Source organism: Schistocerca serialis, chromosome 2 (assembly GCF_023864345.2).
Source record: "Schistocerca serialis cubense isolate TAMUIC-IGC-003099 chromosome 2, iqSchSeri2.2, whole genome shotgun sequence".
In the NCBI taxonomy this organism is placed as follows: Eukaryota; Metazoa; Arthropoda; class Insecta; order Orthoptera; family Acrididae; genus Schistocerca; species Schistocerca serialis.
In genome coordinates, this window is record NC_064639.1 from 177,146,362 (window position 1) to 177,157,648 (window position 11,287).

Genomic DNA, 11,287 nt, shown 5'->3' on the forward strand with positions numbered 1-11,287 from the left:
TCTCCGTCAAAGTTGCTTGGTGTGCGGAGGTTTGCAGTCACGCGCCGTAGTTCTTGCCTTAAGCGGGGAGTTTTAAGTAGTAATTCTGAGCCTGAAAATGTTAGTGACGTCACACGTGTTAAGTGTAACGAAAAACATTTTCCAAATTACCTAATCCGATTATTAATCTCTTCAAAGATATATCTATCTTGTATATCGAAAATTTGAGCCAGATTCAATCCTTTCCGTGGTTGTTAGTCCGTTTCCAGATTCATGCTGTTGCTTTGCATGTTCCATAGTCTGTCGTATTAGCATTATTATATACGATGGCTAAGGGTGTGCTTAGCAGCATGATAGCCGAGGAACTGGAACAACAGGGGCTCCGTCAGCGCCTTATTAATATAAGGCTCTCGGCGCGCATGCGCGTCGAATTAGAGCGGGAATGTCATTGGAAGGTTCACGCGTTTAACGAAAACTTAGCGCAGTATTTTGAGAGGGTTCTCACGGCCGTAATGGCGTTGGATATGCTTGTGTCTGACCTTAATTGTATCTTACATACGTTGGAAGGCATGCAGGTACAGTATCGCGCCAGGTTGAACCTTGTACAGCGCCCTTGCTTCATGGAACAGTTCCAACATTTATTGTTATTTTGTTCATCTATCGTTGAGATGGATATTGTTTGAGGTAAGCTGTCTTTGTTTTTCGCGTGTCTTATCTTCCGGCTTGGCGGGCGAAGGGATTCGGTTATTGGCGTTCGACGGGTAACCCTCGACATCTCGATGGGAGACGAGTGACAACGGCTGCCGAACGAGAGTGATTATTATGTGATTTGTTGTGGTGTGAAACTGGTCGGGCGTTTTGGCGATATGGGCAGCTTGGAGATAAAAGCTCTTTGACTTCACTGCGAACAAAATTTGAAGTGAAGCGGTGAAACTGTGGAACCCGCTCCATCGTATTGTGTACGTTATAGAAAGTAGTGGTCGTAATTGAGTTTTGTTGACTGACACACTCAGGGGCATTTAAATATTATTATTACGGTGAGACTTTCATAGTCGAACTTTAAGATGGTGGAAGAGTTCAGTTGGCCTAGTTGAGTGGTGGCCGTTATTAAAAATGTTACATCAGAATTTTTACTAGTGCTCTGTGTTTCTTGTATTCAAATGATTTCACGTTGGCGTTTTCAATGCCTGCACTCTATTAATACAGTTGTCCATGTGAAAAATGCTTAATATCAAAGTTGTGAATTTCTCAGTAGTGTAACGTGTTCCATTACACTCTTACCCATATATAGAGTTAAAGGTTCTGCCGAGTGCTACTATGTTTCAGAGTTATTGTAATGTCTTTGTGATTCGAACAAAAACCTTTGATTGTGTCAGCGCCTTGGCTGGGAGTGAAATGTCATCCGAGGTCTACGCCTGGCAGGGTTTAAGAACCTGGCCAGTACCGGGAGTTGTTCTCATACTGCCTTCCTAAGTTTAGTGTTTATCTTCCTTCCGCCAAGGTTGGTTAAGCTGGTAGATATATAAATATATATTGTACGTAACCTGTCCTTATACGAACCTGTTTACTTAAATATTAGCGGCTGGCAACTGGCTAAACGCTTAATCGCATATCATCTGCTGAGTTCCTTGCGCAGCTCTATCTAGTAATCTTTTATTAACACAGTCTGAGCAAGGGAACATTCATTTTTAAAGATCAGTGTTTCTGCTGCAATTTTTTACTGTAAGTGGTTCTATCACGTTACATAATTGGATCTCAGCTTGGCACTAGTGTTGAAGTGTTATTAAGTCACGTTTTAATGGTAACTGTTTTGGTTGTATGTATTTTGAGGGAAATCCTACATAGAAGTTTGAATTTCTGAAGTTTGTCAGTAATTCTGCTTTCTTAATACGGGGAAATAGACCGAAATCGGCAATCTGTTAACAAAACGTTTGTGACCATTTACTTAAATTAAAGGAAACTTATTGTGTATATACGGGTCACTGTTTTATTCGCCACAATGTCGCAGCTTGTGAAACAGCGTCGTAAATTACTGACACGTTGCCAGCAGAAGAGGTCCTACATACCTCCGACCAACGGCGCCAAACTTAAGCAAACATCTAACTCATGTACGGTTCGCTTGTTTACTCGCTCGCTGGAATCCTAAATGCGTACGACTATCGTGTTGGTGTAGCGTTCAAACAACTTGTTCGCGAAGCTGTTCACACCTCTACAGTGTTTACGAGAAACGAAAAAGTCGACGCTGCTTTCGTATATGGAGAATGCGACAAACGGTTAGAGTAGGAAGACGGTTGTGTGCTAAAAGGTGTACTGATCGAGACAAGTGCTTGCTATCTGTCTTTGCAAACATTACGAAAATGTTTAAATAACTTGGGAGTGAGAGGAATAAAACACGACAACGACGAAAATGATGAGCGAAATGCAGCGAATATTACAGCACTTATAAGGCACGTGTCACTAAGAGGCAACTTAAATATTCTTTCATCCTATCCCTATATCGTCCATCAACGACTTCATGTCTGATACTTCCATAAACGGGTACAATTCTCAGAAGTGTCTACGAGAACTGCTGAGTGATGCGGTGTTTCTATGCAAGATTCTTTTTATGGACGAAGTATCGTTTCCAAACCAAGGGCAAATCAATCTACGCATTAAACCCTATTGGTCAACTGCAAATTCACCCTGGCTGAGAGAATTCGATAAAAAGGACACGGGTTTCCTAATGTGTGATGCGGCCAAAGAGCTTCGTTGGTTCCTGTTTTATTGATATGACACTGACAAAAAAACTACTCCCGAACAGGCCACGAACGCCCAACGGTACCGACCGGCCTCCGTGTCATCCTCAGACCATAGGCATCACTGGATGCGGATATGGAGGGGCATGTGGTCAGCACACTGCTCTCCTGACCGTATGTAAGTCTACGAGACCTTAGCAGCTAATTCTCAATCAAGTAGCTCCTCAGTTTGCCTCACAAGGGCTGACAGCACCCAGCTTGCCAACAGCGCTCGGCAGACCGGATGGTCACCCATCCAAGTGCTAGCCCAGCCCGACAGCGCTTAACTTCGGTGATCTGACGGTAATCGGTGTTACCACTGCGGCAAGGCCGTTGGCATTGATATGACACTACATACATAGAGTTCCGAACAGTTACGCTGCCACAGCTATTGCCGGACATTCCACTGGACAAAAGACTATTCTTGGGGAACTGTGTCCCCGTCCCCCCGATTAGGTACAGATTAATTCGATTTTTTTTTTTTAATAAAAGAAATAAGGAGATCATCGGTATGGTCGTTCGGAAATACAAAATGGCGTGCTGGCTTACCAAACGTGACACCTACGGGACTTTCTCTTTGAGGAACTGTAAAACAATAGGTCTACGACGAAATACCGACGACTGCCGAAGATACGAAATCCCGTATAAAACTGGCCACTGCTGCGATAAAAGAAACGGCAGTGTGGCACGACGGCTTGGTAAGATTCTTTCAACTGGGCACCACAGGGGCGACCTACGCGTCCTTAAAACCAGCGACACCCAGTTTTCCCCGGACGGTTGCCCATCCAAGTACTTGCCTGCCCTAACGTTGCTTCATTTTGGTGATCACGATGGAGCCGTTCTCACCAACGTGGCAAATTCTTTGGCAATGCTGCTATAAAGTGCATAATTGTGTATTGCATCCAGTTTAACATTTTTAGCATTTGATACGTTGTTCATAATAAAACCTACAAGAACTGGACGTGAATTACGTATTTCGTGCAATAGGGAAGACTTTCGTCAGACAGTTTCTGTTTACGATGGGGAAGTGGTAGACGACGCTGTTAACTTGTTACTCTTTGATCAAATTCTGCACTTTACGCCCTCTTCCGACATTCTTTCTCAGGCAGTAGGAAAAAGTTTAAGTCCATTGAGAAACCGAAGGTAGTGTCATAATTCGATAGCAGTAAACGTTAAAAATTACTTGCGTACGTCAGAAAATTAGCCTCATTTTCCGCTGAAACTTAACAAAAACAGCATATCGATATGTTTAGTCGTTCGTTCTGCACCTATTAGGAACGATCAACCTTAAAATTATAATTAATGCAATAGAAATGAAAGTCACCTCTGCAGTTGCGAGGCTTTTATTTTTTGAATGCCACGATTGGTTTCGGACTAGCAAAACCCCATCATCAGGTACAGTTATTGAAAACAAACTGGAGGAATGAGCTATAAAAAAGAAATAAACGCTACATAGGCTTGCATGCACAAAATAATGAAAAATATTAAAGAGTATTGTATGTAAGATTCTAACAGCCGTCGCGCTAGATATTCTAAAAAGTAAGTCACAGTAAGGTGGCAACAACTGATAATAAAACGAAGACGCTACTCAGCTGAAGAGTCTTGCTATAAGATAAGAACAGAACACTTACATCTAGTTCTGCGACACTGAGTTCCGCGAGACAGGGTAGGTGACCACCGTAAGCACAGAGTGACGCACGTGAAGGGGAGAGCTAGGTTGGTAAATTTTTGTATGACAGTATTATGGACACTTCTTAGTACGATTAGAAGCGAATAACGTGAGATCGACTATACTGACATTTTACATTTCAACTGTTAATATTTGAAGCAGAAATGGTGAAATAGTATTATAAAACAATGAAAACGACGCTAAAATAGCGGAGAAAAATATAATAAGACTAATCTGAAGGATTAATGAGCAAGTTATTTATTTATTTATCGTGTGGCACTGCATATATAGAGATAATGGCAAGGAAATCGTTTCTGAAGAAGAGAAATTTGTTAACATCGAGTATAGATTTAAATGTCAGGAACTCGTTTCTGAATATTTGTATGGAGTGCACCCTTGTATGGAAGTGAAACGTGGACGATAAAGGTGTTTATATTATTCATTGCTCTCCAATTCGCCCAAAGCAGCGTAAAATGACTACTCTCTCTGCAAATGTTTCAACGCTCTAATCGAATTCGGCTCTCTGAACGAGATTATCGGTGTGAAATGGATACAATTAAATTCATAGCACATGATAATGTCTATCACCCAAACGTTAATGATGTATTTATTCACCAATTGCAATCGAAATCCTCACCTAACATTAACAGATTACCCTATCCCCCACTAACAAATACGGCTTCCAAAAAATTCCATACGTAGTTATTACATTTAATACGATAGGCAAATGGCTTATGAAAGCGGTGATTATAATCGCATTCTATGCCCCCAATAAAGTCAGATACCAATAGAAACACCACGAAGTTAGGGAATACAATTGCTACTCTCAGTCAAGTATCTATCGCATTCAGTGTAACGATTGACAGTCACTGAATGTACGCTAAGCCGGCCGCAGCTTTAAAATACGTTTCATGGAAAAGCAGTATCTCAACAATGTAAAAGCATTGAAAAACCGTAGTCATTCTATTTCAGATATAAACATGGACTGCAGTATTTTACATCTTCAGCCTAACGGCCGTGTTTTAAATATTCTGAAGGAAGGTGAAATTCTACGCATCATTAACCATAATGTGTTGTAGATTTTTAATGAACAAACCTCACTGAAGCACACATTCCTATTGAATTGAATAATTTTTCTTTCTTGAAGCAATGTCCGATTTCACAGCTTTCTACTTTCTTACAATATGCGTCGCATATGTACACTTTTAACGGTTTTCTTAATTTCTAATCATGACGTGCTACTGGGGTTTTGCTAAATGTATAGCCACTAAACGGCATATGCCTATTACTTACAGCAAAAACGTTATTATTCATTTATTCTACACAGGTTTTTTAAGCTACAAGCTGTTTTATTTAGTGGTTTCTAGCACCTATTAAATTTGTTTCCCCATTTTAATGTATTCGTTAATCCATTAAATTTGTCTCATCGTACTTTTCTACGAACTTTGCACGCCGTTTACATCACTTGATCACATTTACTCTCCAATTTTGCATTTATATTGCCAATTAATGGCCGGGATAGTCGGTCTCGAGCCATTCACCTTCGGTCTCATGCCATTTACCTCCAGTTGTCCTAACCAATTGTCACAGCATCGTTACAATAAAGCTTACCAAATTACCTCCGTTGGTCGCCTCTGCCCTATCCATTATCGCAGTAGGAGGGGTCGCAGCACACGACCTAAGAGTTCTGGGTCTCATCTTATACCAAGTACCTTCACCTAGGAGGTTCATAGTTTTCTTATCAGCTGTCGCCACGGTATTGCGATTCATTCCTCTTCCACTTTTTACTGTACCAATCCCGACGGCTGTTAGAATTTTAGATACGATAGTCCTCGTTAATTTTCATTATTTTATGGATACAAGCGTATGCGAAAAAATTAGCATAGTTCTCTTGCTTGTTTTCAGTAATTGCGCTTGATGATGGGCATTTGTTAGCGCTAAACCAGTTGTGACATGTACAAAATGACAGGCATCGGCACGGGATATGTATCGTGTCCTACAGCAGAGGCGCCCACCAAACATGGTGGAGACCAAAAGCCCTCAGGTTAATTGGAAGGAGGTGTGGAAGACGATTCACGCGGTTACACTGGCCACAGACGTCCGATCCACTTGGTACATCACAGTCAATGGTAAACAGATCACCCGATCACGCATCCACAAGATAAACATGGCGGAATCGCCTGTATGTGTAGACTGCGGGACGCCAGACACGGACGAACACCGTCTCACACGTGGCGCGGCAGACGACGTATGGCGCTTGGTGCGGCAAATTTTGTCGTATTTTCTACGAGTGATTCCGGAACACATTACACCTCGGTTTCTACTATTTCCGGATCAACAGTATTTCCCGCGCACCAAGACCAACGCTGTCACGTGGATCCGTGCGCATCCGGTACGCTATTTATTTCACGATGGATCTAAAGATCTGTTCGACTTTTGGAACTTCCTACAAGAACTTCACTGCAAGATCGTACGGAACCCAAAATAGAGACAGTATGTTTCCAATTACTTAGGGAGTGCCCTACGCCACCCTCCACGCAGCCGGATCATCAACAGGTAGGAGAAGACACCCACTGAGTGAGCTGACCAGACTAAGTTCGATTCTCGGTGGAAAACATACGACATACGTGAAGACGTACCTGGGTGATGAAGCATAAGGAGAGTAGCGACACACCCCTCTGCAGAACGTACGCAGCACTTTATTTTCGTTTTCTCCATATACATTACCTCGATGTAGGAACGTGCCGCGATATTGTTTTCTTTACTCATAGCACGATGCGGTGCCAGGTACATTTATTTTTGTTGTGGTATAAAGTAAAACCAAATTAAGAATATATTAAAAACAGTAAATAAAAATAAATAAATAAATAAATAAAAAATTCCACAAAAGATTTACCATCCCTGATTCCTTGACGGGCGAGGGGACACTGTGACCAGGCCTCGGGTTGGACCCCTGCTAGCTCTGCCCTTCCCGCCTCTAAAAAAAAAAAAAAAAAAGCTGGTAGAGCGCTTGCCCGCGAAAGGCGAAGGTCCCGAGCGATGATTGTCATGTATATTATGATGCCCAGTTGCGGACGTTTCCCCAACAGGATTGTTGGATTGTTTGTATAATTAATGCTGCGGAACGAATTTTCAATCAACGCTGCTTCATAATACGTGGAGCGTCACCAGGTCATTTAGTTCATCCCGCAAGCAGACATGTGTGTGTTGAGTAGGAGTTTCAGCGAAATGATTTATCGCCGCGGCGTCTGTCGTCAGATCATATTAAATACGATATAGTGGTACCATTCTTTTTAAAGGAAACCCAATAACGCAAAGTCCGTGACGTGTCTTTGTGATATTGACAGGTGGCTACACTGAGCCACAGCGCCAGAGATTGCGCCAAAGAGTATTATTCAGCCGCCTCCACAGGCAGTGCTTGGGGAGAACTCGTAGTAGGCAGTGCTTGTTGAGATGTGCTAGTGAAAAGTGCTTGCTGAGACGTCATAGTGAAGACTGCTTGTCGAGATGTGGCTGTAGTCAGTTCTTGTTGAGATGTGGTACTAGCGAGTCGGTGTGGAGATATATGGTAATGATTAGAGTGCTTTTCGTCAATATATGAAGGTAAAAGAAAAAAAATTTCCTTTTCTTTTTATTATCTCAGTGTCCTGAATAATGCGTCATTACAGGTTCAGTCAACAAAGCATCTAGCTTGTGTTCTTGTATTAGAGTGTAATTCTGGTTTCCTTACGCAATTACAGTATTTCTATTTTTTTTTAATTACTTCAGTATAAATGATATTTAAAATTTCTTGTCTTATTGAAGAAGAACCGTGCCAGATGTGTACGTTGAATCACACTTCCACACACAGAACAGCTACACTTGTGCTTTGTTGGCTTCGTAGGTTTTATAGTTGCTGGGGACTTAATTAATTAATTGTGTTAACGGAAGTTTTCATTTAATTCTTTGTTGTTGTTCTATGCAGTCAGATTGCGTACAAAAACTAGTCAGGGCCAACCGTTTACGACACAGCGTAATCGGATATATAGCTACTAAAAAATTTAAAAAGAATTTGCATTTCATGTTTATATAAATAAGCCACCATGCACGTGGCGACCGCTGCTTCGGATCGTCCCTTGGAATTCTTCTGATTGTAAAAATTGTAGACAGTAGTATTGTTGTAGTAATTTGTAGTTTAGTAATTGTAGTCTATATTGCATGTGTAGATTTGGTAATTGTCATTCTTCTAATGGTATTTCATAATTTAATTTTGTTGTCTTGTATACGCGTTTGACAATCTAGTGCAATTATTTCAATTGTTCGTTAATCGTGTTTGAGGGAAACATCTCGTTTGAATGGTATTGTTGGAGATAAGGAGTCATTGTGTGTAACTTTCGTACAGTGACGAGTTTTGTATGTTTTGTAAATGATTACGCGATCGATAAAGAAGGCAAAAATGATGGATAGTGAGAATGACGAAATTGTTAACATGGCGAACTCGCCAACAGAGGAAAACAGTGTGATGAATAATGAAGTGGAAAACAATGTAATAAGTCGGGAAAATAGTCCGGAACCATTTCAAAATTTTTCTCAACCAGAAAATTCACAGAATACGAGATTAACGATAGAAGATTCTGAAATAGTATCGAACACAGATAGCCTTACAGCTATGACGAAGGAAGTTGGTTTTGTGGGAAATGTTAGGGTCGAAAGGAATTTTGAACTAGTTCATACGGAGCAGTTGATGCGTGCAATATTAAATTTGGGATCACGGTTAGACTCACTGGGATCACAGTTACGGTCTGAATTTAAAACAGAGATGGGAACTTTGGGATCTGAATTAAAAACTGATATGGGAACAATGGAAACACAGTTTCGATCTGAATTAAAAACACAGATGGGAACAATGGAAACACGGTTTGGATCTGAATTAAAAACAGTGGCAACACGTTTAGAAACAGAGATGGAAACAATGGAAACACGGTCAGACTCACGAATAGGGACATGTTTCAAAAACATGAAAGATGAATTAAAGAAAGAAATCAGAGAAGATGTACAACCGATTTTGAATTCTCACAATAATAGATTAATTGCAGTAGAGATTAGACAAAGGTAACAGGATAGAGAACAGGAAGAAAGAGATCGCGTGATAGTACAGAAATTTTCAGAGTGAAATTTACAACGTGCAAAAGATAAGGAAGAAATATTTGAGAGAATCGAGGAATCCGTACCAAATGACAGATTAAATAACCTAACACAACAATATGAACAGTTAACTACCAAATGTGTCAATACTGAAACCCGAGTCACGACACTTACGGAAGACGTAAATAAACAGAAAGAACAAATAGGTGACTTATCGGAAAGAGTTGAGGAGATTTCAGATAAATTGACAAATCTTAGTTTACATGGGGACAGAGATTCGGATGATACAGCTCCATTACCATTTGCAGAAACCGAAGAGTACCAGAACATAAATAAGCATGTTGAAAATCAGGGAAAATTTAATGAACGCGTTAAAAGGGAGGTTGAGGCATTACGAAAGCAAGTCAAACAAATCGAAGGAGAAATTGTAGGGAAAGACAGCAAAAGAAATTTGGAATCACAGATACCAGAGGGGTTTGAAGAAAATAATTTGTTTCATTTACGGGATGCAACAAGAGAGCGCCAGGTGCGCAAACTTGACAATGATCGACATAGGGACTGGGACAGACGCGGTAGGTCTTTGTCGCCACGAGGCGAAAACTTTGACTATAAACACTTTTTGACTGTTCGGAAATTTAAGATCTTCCGCAATTCTAAGGATGACATACATCCATGTGCATGGTTAGATCAATTTATGTACGCACTTCCACCAAATTGGCCACTAAGTCACAAACTAGAATTTATGTGTGGATATTTAGAAAACGAACCGGCGACGCGGATGCGCGCACTCATTAGAGATTGTAATAATCTGAATGATTTTTATCATGCATTTCTATCGGCATATTGGTCCGAAAACACACAAGACAGAGTCAAGCATAGTCTGATTATGCAGCGTAATTTTAAACACGCCGGCAGAATACTTTGAAGACATGATTCGGAAGAATCAGTTCCTGTGCAACCCTTATAGCCCGACTGAATTAATTCGCATTTGTTTAACTAAGCTGCCACAATCCATAAGACAAATTGCTTTAGCCGGAAGATGTAAAGACGACATTGAGACTTTTAAGACGTTGCTACAAGAACTTGAGTATGACAACGACGACGGGATTTCTTGTAACTCTTTCAGTAACAGTAATTACAATAGATTTTCAGAGAAAAGGGATAGTGATCGGAACGGGCGTTATATGGGTAACTTTGAGAATGACAGACGTAACAGACAGGACAATAGATACCAGCCTTATGACAATAACAGACGTTCTAACAGAAATTACACAGACAATTATAATAACGGTAATTCGTAGCGGAATGATCAATCATACGGAAACAGTAATCGATATCATCAAGACAGAAATTATTCATACAATAATAGAAATTCTTACTTCAGAAATAACCAGGGTAGTAGATACAACAATAATTTCAGAAGTGACAGTCGAAATTACACATGAAGTAGTCATGCAGACAGACAGGAAAATAGAAATTTTAATAACAGACACAACCAAGAATTTGCATCTAACAGACAGGAGGGACCTAATTGGCATCCTCCACGTGACAGAACTTCAGAGAGACAAGTGCAAATCGTAGAAATTGATCCGCGAAATGACGCGAATAATCAAAGACGTGACGCAAACAATCGACAATTACTTGCAGCTTCGGCTTCTGGCAGCAATATAGACGGTTCAGAAAGTAGTGACACTACGACTTTACACTACGTACGCCTGGAAGACATGAGAGACATTTTGCT

General features: G+C 40.7%; 1 pseudogene; it reads right to left on the minus strand.

Annotated features, from left to right (window-relative positions):
* Positions 1-2,973: 2,973 nt before the first annotated feature.
* Positions 2,974-3,091, minus strand: LOC126459104 (5S ribosomal RNA; annotated as a pseudogene).
* Positions 3,092-11,287: the final 8,196 nt, after the last annotated feature.